A 17,401-nucleotide genomic window follows, 5' to 3' on the forward strand; every position below is an offset into this window, starting at 1 on the left:
TTAATAGATTCAAAAGTAAGTAGCAAAATAAGTTGTGAAAAATAACCAACACTCCGCTCAAAATCCCACCACCTTGATGCGAATGCGGAATATGCAAAGACCTGTGGTTAATCTGCTCCCCAATATTACAAGTGTAAAAATTGGATCGTCACAGGGTCATTGAAAGGCGAAGGCCATGACCAAAGAAAAACACACAAAGCACGCAATCAGCAACGCTGAGTACATACAAGCTACGAAATATAAAAAGAAACCCCTAGCATGCTACTAATTTTCAATCATCACACACAATTAAGTTATAGACTCAACACACGACTCAACTGCCAGTTTTACTAAGACTTCACTATTTAATAGTAGATAAATTATTTCATTTTATTCATCGGATTAAGTAATAGACAAGGTTGTCCATCCCATGCTACCTTTCCTGCCAGACGTCGGCTTCACCAAAACCACCCCCCTCGCCACTATCACCAATTCGCCACCATTTCTCATAGCCGTAAAATACTTAACTTCACACACCACCAACCATCAAAACCGATAACGAACGTCATCAGCGGCGCCGCTCCACCATTTATTTATCCCAACAACCACCCCGACATCCACCAATTCAAACAAAAATAGAGCCCAAAATAGCCATTTGAACCACCACAAATACCTACCACAATCCATCGGCTTAGTGCGAATCGGTATTTGCGGTGGATCGAAGAGGCTAGGGTGCAAATTGGTTGTGTGGAGTGGCAGAGGTGGTTGCGATGTTGTTGGAAATGTGAGGCTAGGTTGTGATTTGCGGTGGTTAGGCTGGGTTGGGGTGGTTTTCGGGGAGGGGGAAGGGGGGAAGAAGGGTTTCGCCGGTTTTGGTGGGACAGGGGTGCTAACGACTTGGGTTAGGTCGTCGCCGGTGAGAGACAGGTGGTGCCAGTAGTGGGGTTGGGCTGGGTTAGGGTGTTTGGGGTTTTTTTCCTTTTTTTTTTTTTTTTTAATTTTTCCTTTGTTTTATTATTAAAGGATAAAAAACAAAAAAAAATTTACCTGTTGAAACGGTTGTAGGTAAAAAGGTCCATTTTGAGAATATGGGGTATAAAGGTGGGATTATTTCTAGAATACGCAAAGGTGGGATTGTTTTGAGAAGATGCGCCAAAAGTGGGATATATATATATATATATATATATATATATGTATATATATATATGTATGTATATATATATATGTATGTATGTATATATATATATGTATGTATATATATATATATGTATGTATATATATATATATACATATATATGTATGTATATATATATATATATATATATATATATATATATGTATATATACATATATATATATACATATACATATATATATACATATATATATATACATATACATATATATATACATATATATATATACATATATATATATATATACATATATATATTTTTTGTTATTATTATTTATATATTAAAATGGAATGTGTTTTAGTATTTAAATGACTTTACATACAGAAAATGCTATAATTTGATGCCTGGTGCAAGGGCAAAAGCTGTTTTTGTCCTGATTGACTTGTGAAACAGTTCACATGTTTACATACAGAAAATGATATAATTTGATGCCTCAAATCTTTGCCAAGATTAAGGGCCTGTTCTGATTTACTGAACTGAGTTGAGCTGAGTTGAACTAAACTGAACTGATTGAAGCTGAACTGAACTGAATTGTTTATGAGAGAAGGAAATTAGGAACTGAACTAAACTGAACTAAAGTGAACTGAACTAAACTGGTTGGAGCTTAACTGAACTGAACTGAAATTAAGTTGAAGAGAACAGACCCTAAAACTAAGCAAACATATTTCTATATGGATTTGAAAGGACGACGCTCATTCCTCTTAATTTGAAACTGCAACCTACTGCTGAATTTTAGGCTGTTGCTGGCTTATTGCTGAGAATTAGCAGCTTTTTAAAGGGGTTTAAATAATTGCTGCAACTCTACTTAATCTTTCTGCTTAATTACATAACTTTTCCATGTTATTGTCCATCTTTTTAGGCTTTTACACCACTATCATATTGGATGTGTTCTCTTAGAAAAATGTTTTGTCATAATTGTGGCTGCCCAATGTTTGTGTTATTTTCTACACTTATGTGGTTGTAGAAACTGTGACAACCCATCCATCAATGCTTGCTTTTACCTTGTTTTGATTCTGGAGATAGCGATGGAGCTAGTTTTTTATTTTATTTTATTTTTGGCACAAAGCGATGGAGCTAGTTATGGACGTTTTTCGGCTGATAATAGGTAGTTTTCTTTGTCATATTTTAATGGTAATATTTATGTTTGGCCTTGTTGATGAGGTTCTAGTTGATGTTATGTTTTGATGTTTCTATAAACACGATAACAAACCTTGAGTACTTCTTTATATATTGCGAATAAAATACTTTATGCATCATTGTTCCAACCGCTGAAAAACTGATTGGTTTTTTTTATTTTTGAAATATGAAAAAGTAGGTTTATATATTGATGTAAAAATGTAAAATTAATGTTAATTGAAAGGGAAAATTGCTATTTTTGTATATGTGAAGAGCATTCTCCTCAATGACTTATGTGAAGGACATATTGCTGTAAAAGATGGATGATCAACTACTCAATGTTGTCACATTTTTTTTGATACGTAGTATTTTTGTTCCTCGAGTTTATTGAGTTAAGTATCTTAGAGGAGACTGAACTTTGCCAAAAATCAAAAGGAGGGGACTCAACTTTCAAACGTCAAAAGGAGGGAACCGGTTGTGCAAGTGAACTCCGGTATGCTTACCTTCAATCACCTGTTTCCCCAATTTTTATATAAAAAAAATTAAAAAAAAATTAAGCTGTCTGAATTGCAGCGGACCTCATTTTACGTGATGAATTACAGTCTAACCTTTTTCACTCTCTTCTCCCTCATCCTCCTCATTCTAGATTACATCCGTCGTCTCAACCCCACGCTGCCTCTTATCTCGTGCCACCATCGCCCTTGCCCCCTGCCCTCAGCCTCACCCTTTCTCATTATCATCACTTCCTCTATCTTTTTTTCTTTTTTTTTTGGTTTCAATTCATTATCACCAAAACCAACAAGTATTGACGCGTTTGAAATTGCCGTACATGAGGATAAAATCGTATTTTCCTAAAAAACATTCTTTTATTCTGATTAAAACTCTAAAAAGTCAACAAAAGTCAATTTATCAATGCTAATTGAATTAGGAATGAAAAGAATCTTCTAGAAGAATCTAGAAAACTAAAACCATTCCTAATTGCATTTGGAATGATAAATCTATATTAGGCCCTCCTCTAGATCATTGGGCCGCATATAAGGCTCAAACCGGGCCCAGGTTAGTAATTTGGCCATAACTTCCTCAATATTCATCGGAATTGGGCTCATAATATATCTTTGGAAAGCTCTTTTCAAACCCTATCCAACTACACTACAATTGGACCCATATCATGGACCAACCAAACTGGATTGGATGTTTTCTTAAAATAATTTTTCAAAAACAAAGAGAGGAGAAAAGAAATTAAAACTATCCACAACACTAAACTTTCCACACTTTCACTTCATTCGATTATGATTCGATGTGAAAAACACTCATCACTAGGTTTGGTTTTGGGGAGACACAAATGGGTGTCTACAGAAGCCCCCACTTTAACTGAGTTTGGAGAAATGCAAGTTTCGAAAACGAAAGTCAAAGTAGCGATAGGGACGGAGAATGATTCAGAATGTTCGGCGATCCTAAATCATTCTTGTAACGCCGATACCTGCAAACTAGCATTAGGTAAACAGATAAAAGAGTTAAGAAACGCGTATCTTGCACCGTCGAGCACACGTCTCTGAAAGTAACCAATTTGTTGCTGCACTTGCTGTTTTGATGACCTCCTGCAAGCTAGAGAATGTCATCCCGCTTGAAGAATGCTATGCTTGTAACTGCCTCCAACTCCGCTATGATAATCTTCCGCAAGCCAGGGAACACTATCGAAGATTGTTTCGCTTGAATTGATCCTCTTCCGCTTTGTGATCATCTTCCACATCTTAGGGAACACGATCGAAGACAACTTCGCTTGAAATCACCTTTAGTTGTTTGTGACAACTCTCCACAAGCTAGGGAATGCTGCCGAAGATATCCTCGCTTGAAGCTATCCTCATTTGTTGTGATAATATTCCAAAGAAAATTATCGAAGATCTCCGCTTGTCGATCTTTTAAAAGCTCGCTTGAAATTTGTTTCCGCTACGCCTGTACGTCGGCGCTTCTGCTGCTTTTGAACCTGTATGTCGGTGCCTTTTGCTGAATTATGAACCAGTATATCGGTGCTTTTGCTGTGATGACAATCCTCTTTTCTTTAGGAATAGTTGCCCACACAACTCTTGTATGATGTATGACAATCCGATTTAGGGAAAGTTGGCAATGCTTCATAACAATCCATTCTTGGAAATGTTGCCACGATGAAGCGACAATCCGTATCTCGAAAAATTTGCCAAAATCCAATTTTGGGAAAAGTTGCCAATGCTTCATAACAATCTGTCATAAGAATTTTGTTACAATCGACAATCCACATCTTAGAATATAACTCTTGAAAGCAATCCACCTTGGAATTTTGCCAATGCTATGCGACAATCCTTTTAGGAAAATATTGCCACAATTGACAATCCGTGTCTTGGAACATTTGCCAAAAAAGTAAGATTCGATCGACAATCCACTTCGGGAAAATTTGCCACTTGCTGAAATGAATGACAATCCACGTTGAGGAACCTTTGCCGAAATTTATGATGAATAGAGTCCTACAACAATCCTTTAGGAAATTTTGCCATAGGGAACTGGGTGTATGACAATCCAATCTTAGAAAACTTGCCAGCGATGACAATCCGAACTTGGAAAAATTTGCCAAATAGAGAAGGAGCACGACAATCCACGCTTGGAAACTTTGCCAGAGATGAAAATCCAATCTTGGAAAAATTGTCGTTGAAGAAGATGCACGACAATCCATTTTTTGGAAATATTGTCAGTTGGGGATGACAATCCAATTTTTGGAAAAATTGTCGTTTAAGAAGAATGCGCGACAATCCATATTTGGAATTATTGTCGTTTAAGAAGAATGTGCGACAATCCGTATTTGGAAATATTGTCGTTTAAGAAGAATGTGCGACAATCCATATTTGGAAATATTGTCGTTTAAGTGCTTGCTTTTAAACCGATATGTTGGTGCTTGTAATGAGCCAGTGTTTTAGGTGCTTAAGCTAAGTGAGATGATTTTTTGTCAGGTCAATCACTTACTACGATTGTAATCGAGCCGACTACTAATCATGTCAATTTTCTTATAGGGGCTAACTGGCGTACCAAGGAACCCGAAATTGCTGTATGAGGTCGAAATAAACATTCTGAGAGGCTTCGAGCTCTATCGCTGCTGAAATATCTCTGGCGCCAAGACTTGGCTCTGTCGCCAGACGCTGGGATCTAGAGTCAGGCGCTAAACTCTGTTGCCAGACGCCAGATGTTGTTGCCAGACGACAACCTTGTCGTCTGGTGCTGGAGTCGGGTCTTGCTTGGTTTTGCTCCGAACTTTGAGCTTGGTCGTTTCCTTTAAACCAAATCCGGTTAAATCTTTTGTAAATTAAAGCTATTCATCTCTACTTATCTTGGAGGAATCTCCTGTATCATATTCGCGGTTTTTTCGAAAGAAATCCGGGAATGTCCTCGCTTGCTGGGATTCACCTGCATTTATATCTTTGACTATAGGACATTTCTAATCTTTCTTTAGGGTTGACCTAAGACTTAGTGTTGACTCAACTCATTGACTTGACATGACTCAAGGTATAAACTTGACTCGCTGTGATTGACTCGAGGTTGACTCGACTCAAAGTGTTTGACACATGTGTTAGACTCAAATCAAGGTGATATCATGACATGACTCAACGTGTACATGGCTTGTGTGTGCATTGTAATGTGATCGTGCGACTCGAAAATGCAAAAAAACAAAAATTTTCCGTCATTTTTGTGGAGGTTACCGACTTTCTCCCGAAAAAGAAAGACGCGAAAAAAGAATCAAAGTTTTCGAATGCATGTTGAATGAGCTTAGTCAAATGTTGTTTGATACTATCTCTCAAGGTGCAAGGATTAATCCATCCTATGCTATCTAAATGGTTGACTCAATGATGAAAGTATTTGGGTAACTTAGGCACGGAGGTTAAGCACTTCATACTTCGTGATGCAATGACAATTATGATTGATGAGTGATGTTGATATGACAAGGCATGCTTCAACGTTGTGTTAAGATTCCATGACAAAGGGTTTCTAAGGGAAGTATATTTGGTCATGTATCTGTGATGTGTGTGATAGTGACACTAAAGTTAGGCCGCAAGGGCTAAGTGTGTGGGAAAATATATTGAAAAGAGTCAAATGGTGGTGACTCTTAGGCTAGGTAAGCTAATGATGTAGGGATCAAGCCCCCAAGTCTAGCTCTAAGTGAATATGGATGAGCACATGGGATCCCTTGATATGATCAATTGTGAATGTAAATATGAATGCATTTTTATTACGGCCGCACCTCGATGTGAGGTTGCCTACGTATCCGTTAGGAATCAAGCCAAACGTAGCTATAGCCGAACCTCGCACAAGTGTGTGTATACCTCAAAAAGGTCTTTTTAAGGGTTGTAACGTGGTTAGGCTAAAGGCTTGAAGAAGAAGGGGATAAAGGCTCAAGACCCTCGATAAGCCCCCAAGGTGTGCAACCTCGCTTTTGAATTTTTGTATTATCATGCTTGAGGTTTCTCACTTTTGAGCTCTTTTCTTTTTTATTTTTGCTCTTTTTTTTTTTTGCTTTTGCATTTTTTTTATTTTTATAAGTGTGGGCAATCCTGATCATGCGGTCTATCACTCACTTGGCATTCATGTTTCTCAGGCACGGTAACGAGCACTCGATAAGAGACGCAATCTGAGACGTGTTCATATCAAAGATATTTTCATATCAAAGACATTGGAACACTTGCCCTTTTGTACACTTTTATTTATTTATTTTTTTACTTATTTTTTTATTTTGATCTTTTGAAATCACTCAAGCTTTTTTTTTAAATTGCATAAGTTGCACACTGCCCCATCCCAAGGTTAGGTAGATGTAGGTTGAAGAAAGAAAGGTCTATCGTTAGACGAGACTCAAAGTAGTTTATCAAGAAGTGATTGTATATTTGAAGGGTGAAAGATAATATGAGGTGGCTACAAGGGGTGCCTCAAATCATTGGTATACCTTGTGCTTAGTTTGACATGGATTTTTTTTTTTTAATGCAATGATCACATGCAAGGAAATAAATGCTCATTTTATTAAAGGAAAATAAATAATGATCCTACAAAATTAATCTAAGGGAAAAGAAGAATCTACAAAATTAATTTAAGGGAAGAGAAAGGTGCCTATGATAGACTTATTGGGGAAAGGAAAAAATGAAAACGAAATAGAAAAAGAGGTCATGAAATCTTGTCATTGAAGCTCGCCTCTTGTCTTTTGTTGTTTGCTTCATCATCACCTAGTCTTCTCGCTAGCTAGAGGCAATGGGATCTTGTTTGCTTCTATGAGATCTTGAATGAGATTTTGAAACCTACAGCATTCATCAGTGGTATGACCGTTTCCTCGATGGTACTTGCAATAGGAGTTGGGATTCCATCTCGAAGATCGATTTTCTGGCGTTGGATCCTCGGTAGGGCCAATAGGTTTGATTAATCCTCGATCGTAGAGACGGTCGAAAGCAGCATCGTAGGTCATTCCAATGGGTGTGAGTTCTCTCCTGGGTTTCTTTTTATATCCTTGATTGTCCAGGGCTAAGACACCATTATGGTCAAAGGTACTAACATTATTACTAGAGTGGGCGTTTTCGGAAGAAGAAGGATTGTCGTTCTTCTTTCCTTTCCAGCCACCGTGGTTACTATTGTTAGTAGCTTTTTGCTTTGCGAGGTCATCTTTGATTTCAATTCCGATGTCATAACAGCCTTGAAAGTATTCAGATTGTGTTGAAATTTTAAATGCTTCAAATACTTCTCTTGGAGATTCTTGATAAACATCCTCACAGATTCTTTTTCAGTGGGCACCTCAATCATCTTAGCGGAAGTTTCCTTCCATTTATTAAAGAAAGAAGTAAAGCCTTCATTCTCCTTTTGTCTTAGCATCTCAAGTTGTCTATAATCGGTTTCAACTTGAATATTGCACTTGTACCTATCAATGAAAGCGTTTACTATCGATTCCCAGGTAGAGGTTTTCTCTTTGTCAAGGGAGAAGAACCATTGTTGGCAAACGGTTTCAAGAGATAGAGAAAATATAGAGGGAAACACTTTCTTATCAATACCCTTAACACTCAGTATTGTTTCAAAAGCCCTTAAGTGAAGATAAGGGTTATCTATTGCCTTGAATTTAGGGATGTCAGTGATATTGAACTTATGCGGAAGAAGTTCTTTATCCACCAAGACCCCTTGTGAACTAATGCCCTGAAATTTGTAGTCACTAGATAGCTTGCTCAAGCTAGCTTGCTCAAGCTTTCTTGCATGAGGTTCGTTTGTTGTTGCTTCACAGGGTCATCAATTTTGAGGGTTAAAGCCTTTAACACCTCAGTCACGTCAGTCAACTGACTCCTAAGTTCATTAACTTCCTCTTGAGTTGCCATTATCTTTTTAGCCTTCCTCTTTTGACGAATCGGTTTATCAAAAAGTAAGACTTGAATAAAGAGGTTATCCTTGATTAATTGCCCTTCTCTCCTCGACCAAGTACTGTGGAAAAGGAATTTAGGGATATTCATTGTTAATTGTTTGACTCAAACTTTATTCAACATGCAATGTATAGAAGAAGGTAGAAAAATGAGGGTGGTGATATGGAGAAAGCATGTAGATGGAGAGATGTGGAAAATTAGGAATAGAATGTATCCCCAACTCAAATGACGGAAAAAACCGTCTCATGCATGAACCTAAGACATGGTCATGGTGATATATACTCAAAGTCTGTGTTAAACTAGTGAGTGTAGGTGACGTGTTAAGACTCGTGTCATGACCATGTGGCTAGACTATGTGACTAGACTCAATTAATGACTTAACAAGGTATAATTAACAGAATTGATTAGCAAACTGTTTAATTAGACACAAGGTGATGACTCGAGCAATAAACCGAACTGTCGCCAAAACGACAAGACTCGCGCCGCACTGTATAGTGTAGCGCCGGACGACAGAGCTGTCGCCAGGCGCTACACTCCACAGAGTAGCGCTGCAGTCCAAATCTCGGCGCCAGTGCTGGAATGTTGATTTGGAACTGCTTTCGGTATTATTACTCTACAGGGTATGCCTAAAATCGTACTAAGTCAACTCTGATTAGATTATTAGAATCTAATTACCAAAATTAATTAATTAATTAATTAATTAAGCAAAGTCTTTTTAGCCATTAGCAGTTTATTTTGTCTTAACACAAGTCAAACAAACGGTTAAGAAAAACATAAACCATATGCACAACAAATAATGCACAATTAGTCAAGTAGGCACAATATGATGCAATGAGTTTGCAACCTAACCATGACTCTAGTTCTCTAAAGTTTGGGATATGGGTTAGTCAATAGAGGGTCCATGGTTAATTTTCCGGATGCATCGCGCGGAAGCCTAACCGTGATGGGTTAGCGCGAGTGGATGGGACACCGCGAATTTTAGAAAAAACTCGCTTCCATGGTTTGGTGAATTCAACATTATCGGATGTACTCTTTGTTGCTCAGAGCGTCAATCAGGTAGATGGAGCATGAATTCCCAGGGGGTTATGTCCATATGTAGAACACATATGGGTTTCAAAAAAGTGAGAAAGACTCAATCAGGAAGTAGGATCGAGCAAACAATGCTAAAAACTGGTCGAAATTAGAACGCATATTTCTGGCTCGGTGGTATTGGAAGAATTTGGCGCCAGCAAACAGAGATTGGTACCGACTTTTGGCTTTAGCGCCTGGCGACAAAGCTGTCGTCTGGCGCTACAGTCAAAATTCTGGCGCTAACTTTTGTTCGCTGACGCTAATTCCTACATGCCTCAGCAGCTTTCTGTGCTCGATAAAATTTTCCAGTTTCGCGCAGTGTTATTTCGGTCCTAGTTGTGAAAGATATTCCTCAAATTTCCTACGTGTAAAAATCCTATGTTTTAACTCATTGCGGATGGTCTTTCCAATGAGATATTTTTTATGCATATGACAATAATGTTAATCAAAATTACGCACATGAAATACTTAGAACTTTTCGAGTCTCATGCACTCATTCTAAATCATTGCCGAAATAAATTTCAGGAATTAAAATAGAAATCCTCCCTAGTGGAGTCGCCAAAAACTGTAGGGAATATTTCAAGCGTTATCCCTAGCTTGAACCCCACTGTGATTATACACTAAAGTACGGTGGCGTCCAAAGGGAAAGAAGATAGAGCAAAAGAGTCGCCAACAAGTTTTAGGAACTTGTAAACCGTTCACGAAGTGAAGGTTACACCCCTTAACGATCCAAGAGATCGTCAACTCCAATAGGTCTTGAACCATGACTGGTAGTTCGGGGATGAAGGTACAAATCCAACCTAAAAGAGATTGAACCTGCCCTAATAATAGGTCTCTACTTTATTCTGATCGTATTCATGTGTGCTTTCTGACTAACATGCAATCAATAGGTTTACCCTATACCTGTTTATCTATGTTGGTTGAATATTAATGCACAAATAAATCTATTATTGGCGATCACTTGATTTATAATCAAATTAACCCTAACAAGATTATTAATTATTTTATTAAGCGTGAATACAAGTACAAATTCCCTTTAAACATGCATAAAAGATGTGATCAAGCAATAACAATAAATATCAAGCAACATAATAATAATCATAAATAATAATTATAAAAATAAATCATAATAATAACAATCATCATAAAAATAAACATGTTCATGTTAAAGCATAATAATAATAGCAAGATCCTAGGCATGATACTAACAAGATTAATAACAAACCCTAACATGTTACTAAGGAATAAAGGTCAAATATATAACCCTAACATGATACTAAAGATCATAAATATTAGGAAGAAAATAAAAGGCATCATACTTTTAATCATACTTGATATTAAAGTTACCCTAGACATGATACTAGGAAGATCAAAACACCCTAACATAACATTAGGAATCATAATAACAACCTAAGCATGATTTCTATATCATAATAACAATAAAAACCATTAAAGTACTTACTTGGATGCCTCGTATCTCTTTCTAATAACAAAATACACACGTTAGTAACTTCAAGGAAAATAATAATTAAATTAAATAATTGAAAAAGAGATTTGGGACCAAATCCTCAGAAATATTAAAACCTTTCACGTCTAGGGCGAAGGAAACTTCGAACTTGGCTAGGTGTGTCTAGTGATAATGTATGAGGAATTGTGTTTGTAAAAGGGTTGGTTAAGAAAGAGAGAGAATCAAGAATTTCTTGATGAGAGTTGATGAATGAAAACGGAGTTTTTAGAAGGCTATTTATAGAGAAAATCAGCCAAAAAGATAAAAAATCAAAACAGAGTTCTGACGCGTAAAACCGAGGTTAGCGCCAGACGCTGACATTAGCGCCAGGCGCCAAGCTTAGCGTCAGGCGCTAATGCTGGCGTTTGGCGCTAACTCAATTATTGACGCGTTTTCTAAAATCAGATAGAAATTGTCGTACAGGAGGATAAAATCGTATTTCCTCAAAAACATTCTTTTATTCTGATTAAAACTCTAAAAAGTCAACAAAAGTCAATTTATCAATGCTAATTGAATTAGGAATGAAAAGAATCTTCTAGAAGAATCTAGAAGACTAAAATCATTCCTAATTGCATTAGGAATGATAAGTCTATATTAGGCCCTCCTCTAGATCATTGGACCGCATATAAGGCTCAAACCGGGTCCAGTTTAGTAATTTGGCCATAACTTCCTCAATATTCATTGGAATTGGGCTTATAATATATCGTTGGAAAGCTCTTTTCAAGCCCTATCCAACTACACTACTATTGGACCCATATCATGGACCAACTAAACTGGATTGACTGTTTTCTTAAAATAAATTTTCAAAAACAGAGAGAGGAGAAAAGAAATTAAAACTATCCACAACACTAAAATTTCCACACTTTCACTTCATTCGATTATGATTCGACGTGAAAAGCACTCATCACTAGGTTTGGTTTTGGGGAGACACAAATGGGTGTCTACAATTACAAACGAGATTCCAAGCTTTCTGGTTTAGTGAGAAAGGCAAGAAAAATCAAATTATCAAACAGATTGTTTTAAAAATAATAATAATAATAATAAAGTTGTGTAGAATAACAGATCTTACATCAGGGTCTTCCTCATACGGGATATAATAATCTTCCCTGTAATTTATTTAACAAAATAAGATCAAAACCTACAAAGAGAAAAATAACTAAATAGGAAGTAAAGAAATGTAAAAAAAGTTACATGTAAATATTACGAGCTATCTGCATTAATGTTTCATCATTCTCTAGAGACTCCAGTGTTATGCATGGATGTCTGATCATCATTCCTAAATCATTAAATAATATTCAAAATCAATAACATATTAGTAGATTGAATAACACAAAATTAAGGGAATAGAACTTACTCAGTTTTTACATCCTCATTGCTTGTTTCAGTTTCATTCATGATGGAATTATGTAAAAACAGGGTTCAAGCGGTGAGATTTCAATAAGATTTGTACTTCCTCACTTTTTTTTTTTCCTATTTAGAAAGGCTAATAAATTAATACATTTTTTGCTGCAAAAACACTTGCGTGGACCTGGTCCACAATAATATTATTGTGGACCCGAGGTCTATACACACGCAACTGACATTATATTGAATATAGTGACCATTATTTTTAACATAGTAACCTTATTTTTAACATAGTAACCTTTATTAAAACTACTACAACGTTTAATAATATTGTGAACTTGAAATACGACGCTATTACCCTAATTTTAGCATAGTGGCCTTTATTATTCATATTGATTAGTATATAAAATATTTCATTACAAAAATATCCACTTAGGCCTATATATTACCAAAATGATTTTTATTTCAACATAGTGACCTTTTTTTAAAATTATAGTGACCCTTTTTTTTTGTTAATAAAACAACCATACTTTCTCTAATGTTAGTGGTCCACAATAAATTAGTGTGAACCAGGTCCATTTAAGAATTTATATTTTTGCTGACTGGCAACATCATACAGTAGATAAACTTTCAAAATATTCATCCAATAAACTTTCAAAATATTCTTTCCATTTTCTTCTACCGATAGCAGCAACCTACAATATCCAGGACCAAAAAAATAGAAAAGAAAAAAAAACTTCCTGATTTCCTAGGATTAATTTACATCTATGGCATGGCCTTTTGAAACTATGTCAATCCATTTTGCTTTACTGGTATCCAATCATAGGCAAGATGATAACAACTTTACAAGTACATGATCCACATTTACAAGTGTTACATTCTATCACTACACCTCCACCTTCTCTTTCTCTGTCCCATTTTAAAAACTTCTGCTAGCTTTCCCTCAATATCACACTCTCATGCAGTCACGAGCTCACGACTATCCTCCCTCTCGGAATCAGTAAACCCAATTCCCATAACACTAAATTAGCATCTTTCAATACACACCAAATTAGCACTTGATACATTGGCATTATCATTAAAAACGGATAAATTACGTTTATTTATTTTCGAAAATCTTGATCTGTTGGAACATGATAATGTTAGACAGTTTTTATAAATCAAAGAAATAACTGTCATTGTTATATATAAATATAGAAGGCGGCATGGTTTCATTTGGACAGTTAATTCATATTTTTCCCTTATCACTATTTCCCTCTGCTTCATATATTAAACGTTCATGGAGATGAAAATATTTGTTGTGTTTTTTGTGCTAGAAATAGGATTATCCTGGGGGGTTAATTAGGAGGCAGCCCCAGTTGATCTTTTTGATCAACGAGACTTGTTAATCTAATGTCTCATTTGGTAATATTGGTGAACAGTAAATGTTGCCAGCACATAAGTTATCATAGTCATCTGCCAAGTCAGTATGAATGCAAATTAACTGTAGCCTACCGTCACAACACCATCTGTTAACTTAGTAGACAACGTTAGTTGCTTTGATATTTGGGTAACAATTATTTATTACTTGGTAGTTGTTGTGTGAATTTAATGAAGGGTTGAATTTACCTCATTTGCTCCAAGTATACGAGTATACTGTGAATACGGTGTTGATCATTGCTTTCGTTTTCTAGAGATAAAAAAAATAAAAAATCGTATTTCTTGAACTAGTCATCTCCGAGTTGGGTTGCTTTAAGGATCCCGTCGTTTTTTGATCTGAGATTTATGAGACATCTACGAAACCAAAAAATCCCTTAATTATCTATCCCTAGACTCTAGAGTAGGGAGCTCTACCTACGTCCCTACGATTAATCCCTTCTCCTACCTTCATTCCCACTGCACACTAACTGATTTTACACCCTACATATACAAAGAAAAAATAAATCAAAGCCTCCATTTGCATTTTCTCTCTCCTTACCGATTTCTTAGCTATTGTCTCTCTCCTCACCCATTTGCCATTTTCTCTCTCCTTACCCATTTCCTAGTCATTTTCTCTCTAAAAAAAGCTTTAATGGAAATTTTTTTACAAAATTATCACAAGAATTTGTTTAATCACTTCGAAATTCATCAAAACAAAGGCGAAATTCAAAGAGTAAGTTATTTTGTTTAAGTTTGGAACGAAAAAGAGTATAAACTCTAGGTTTTGCTAAATTTTTGTTGCGATTGTATTTCAAGTACATAATTGAAAAATCAACCATGGAAAATGTATCAATGTAAGTATAATACTATAGTTCTAGTAATTTTTGTTCAAAACTAGTTAATTAAACCAATACATTCTTTATTTTTATTTTTTTTTGCATAAAGATTTAAATAATTTCAAAGAAGAAAAACAAAGATTCTGGAAAAATGTAAGTATTAATACATTTAATTCGTAGTGATTTTTTTTTTATTATTATTATTTTTTTATGAATGTTCATTTCTACTTTGATAAATGTTCATTTATATATTAGTATACTATCATTAACATATTAATAGATAAATAATATAAATGTTCATTTATATATAAAAGTTTATTTATATATAAATATTCACTCATATATTAGTACATAGTCATTCACATAATAATATTCATTCTTTATCATAGTTTGGAGTGGGAAAATATTTTGATAAATGTTTATTATTATTTTCATAGATGTTCAATCACATAATAGTGTATGGTCATTCACAATTTCACATACTAGCATCCAATTATTAAAATTTTGATAAATGTTCATGTTTTTGTCATCTTCTTCAAATATTCCATGTTCGTTTCAATTTTAAATTTCAAAATCTCTTTTCTCATATAGATATATAGTCAATCACATATTCATAACTTCAAAGTGTTTATTTACGTATATATTTTATGTATATGTTCATCGATTATTATATTTCATGATCATTTTCAAACTAATATATGTTCATGTATATATCAATAGATGTTCATTTCCATATTGAATAATGTAGATATGTTCATTTATGTATTGATAGTTGTTCATTATCATATTAATAGATGATCATTTATTATATATATGTTCATTTATATTCTAATAGATGTTACTTTTCACACCGATCATGCTTTATACTCATCCATACATGTTTATATTCATATGAAAATTGGTTCATTTTAAACATTTAGCTAGTCTTGCTCAAATCTAACACAATATTTTTTTTTATTGGTTTAAAAAGAATCTTGCATATAGTAAGTTAGATCACACAATAGCAATCAAGGAAAAAAGAAAGACGGCAAAAAGAAGAAAACCAAAAAGGCATGGAGTCGCCAAGCAACATTGAACCAATATCACAAGCTTGAATTTTTTATTTGGATCAAGAAGTTTATTGTGTTTGATTTTTTTTTTTTTTGATAATCTTATTGTGTTTGATAATATATGTGGAATTGTATTGTACATTATTTTAATATCCAATTGTTCAATTTTTGGTGGTATACAATTTCATTTGATTTTATTAAGAAGGATATGAACTTTTTCTTTTTTCCTTGAGTACTACTATAAATAGTCATCTATAAACACAAATACAAAAATATAATAAGTTGAATATTTTATCATGTCGTATTAGCATAATTAAACAATTAATAATTATTCTAAAGAAATGAACATTTAATAATACATAAGTGAACTTTGCATTGATGAAAATGAACATTTTATAGGTGATTTGAAAATGAAAAAACAACCAAATTGACGTCATTAGGAAGGAGTAGGGGTGCAGGCAGCTCTGCCTACCTCGAAGTGTAGGCAAAAATTTGTAAAAATCCCTCAATCTGCAATTGGAGAATCATGAGACATCTACGAAGCCCAAATATATAGGGTCTTTTCTCGCCTAAGTCATGTGAGTCGGTCGATGTATTATGATATTCTCCAGCCATAGTTATATATCACCGACATGATTTTGGTGGTCGTCGTTGTGTTGCGATATTATTAGCTAATTTTTCTTTTTAATTTTTTTCCTACAACGTATACATTAATAAGTTGACTTCATTTTATCTTTTTTTTTTCATTATAGTTTTCTATTTTTGTTTTTTCATACTTCTCCGTGATGTTCCTATTTACGTAAATCGATGCAAGTTTTTATCCATCTTTGACCGTAAGTATCTTTAATATCACACTAGCAAAAATTATACACCTTTGATGGTCTAATAAGGGTTGCACTTAGGGTGTGTTTTATTCACCTGATTTTTACTGATCTGCACTTATCTGAACTACCTGAACTTTTTAAAACTTATTTTAGTTGTAACTCTACTTGCGTAACACTTATCAGAATTTATTAACCCTGATTTGAACTTATCTAGAACTTATTTTTCCTAAAATAAGTGAAAATAAGGTGAACAAAAGGGCCTTATTAAATGCAATTGTGTTTTAATAAGTGTTACATTTCCTTCTTTGGCGAAAAACTACATTTTAATATTATATCTTTCTCCTCCTATGATCCCCACCCAAATCCATTACCAATTTACCTCACTATTTTTCTTTTACAATTTTTTTAAAACTCTAACTACCCCACTTACCTTTTATTTATTTAAGTCAATTAAATTGTCTAAAATTATGTATTAGTGAAAGTGTAACACTTATTAAAACACAAAGGGAACAAAAGTTAAGATAGTACTCCGTAACAATGTACTCACCAAGACGAATCAAATTAGATTTATATTACTATATTTATTCTTATAAAACTAAGAGAAATTTAGAAATTTTCTCTTATTTTTTCAAAGGGAAATATTCCAAACATGAACATCATTGTAGAACGGAGGGAGTATT

The sequence above is a fragment of the Chenopodium quinoa genome, unplaced genomic scaffold, assembly GCF_001683475.1.
Source record: "Chenopodium quinoa cultivar QQ74 unplaced genomic scaffold, ASM168347v1, whole genome shotgun sequence".
NCBI classification, from domain to species: domain Eukaryota; kingdom Viridiplantae; phylum Streptophyta; class Magnoliopsida; order Caryophyllales; family Amaranthaceae; genus Chenopodium; species Chenopodium quinoa.